Genomic DNA, 708 nt, shown 5'->3' with positions numbered 1-708 from the left:
CCCGGTCCGGCATCTCCCTGTGGGCCGGTCCTGATCTTCCCCCCACCCCCTGTGCCCTCGAGTGGCAGTGTCCCTCTCCCCCAAAGCCCTCCTCACTTCCCTCCGTCTAACTCCGGCCCCCACTCTGTGCTGGGCCCTGCGGTGGGGTCTAGGCTCCATCAGCCCCCCACCCCCACCATGAGCCACGGCTGGGAGCCACGTGGTGGGGGTGGTATTGCTGCTGCGGGCGGCCTGGAGGTCAGGGCCGTGGAGGAGGGACGGTGCCAGGACTCCTGGGAGGATCTGTGCCACAGTCACCGCCCCTCCAACCTCGTCACAGGCACGAGGCCTCATTTCAGGCCCCCCGGCTGCTGGGGGTGCGTGTGTCCCAGGCGGCCGTCCCGGGTACTGACGGGACGGCCCCCCTGTCCCCCGCCCCCCTGTCTCCCTCCGTCAGTTCCCAGGGGTGCAGCGGGTCAGGGGTGTGTGTGAGCAGCTGTGGAGGCCGGAGGGGCCTCTGCCCCCTGAGTTTAAAGGGAGTGGAACCAGCCAGACAGGGAGGGGCACTGAGGGAGGGGCCGGCAAAGGCTCACTCGGCTGGAGTGTGGGACTGTGTGCCTGTGTGTGTGTGCGTGTGTGTGTGTGAGTGTGTGCCTGTGTGTGCCTGTCTGTGAGTGTGTGTCTGTGTGAGTGTGTGCGTGTGAGTCTGTGTGTGAGTGTGTGCCTGTG

The 708-nt window shown here is 67.4% G+C and overlaps 1 protein-coding gene across 1 annotated transcript in view; it reads right to left on the bottom strand.

Annotated features, from left to right (window-relative positions):
* The window catches only part of GNA12 (guanine nucleotide binding protein (G protein) alpha 12), a 68,548-nt gene that overhangs the window by 59,253 nt on the left and 8,587 nt on the right, over positions 1-708 (bottom strand). The window lies entirely within an intron of this gene.

The sequence above is a fragment of the Myotis brandtii genome, unplaced genomic scaffold (genome assembly GCF_000412655.1).
Source record: "Myotis brandtii unplaced genomic scaffold, ASM41265v1 scaffold786, whole genome shotgun sequence".
In the NCBI taxonomy this organism is placed as follows: domain Eukaryota; kingdom Metazoa; phylum Chordata; class Mammalia; order Chiroptera; family Vespertilionidae; genus Myotis; species Myotis brandtii.
The sequence above is the reverse complement of the archived record's forward strand: the minus strand, read 5'-3'. Positions and strand labels throughout refer to the sequence as shown.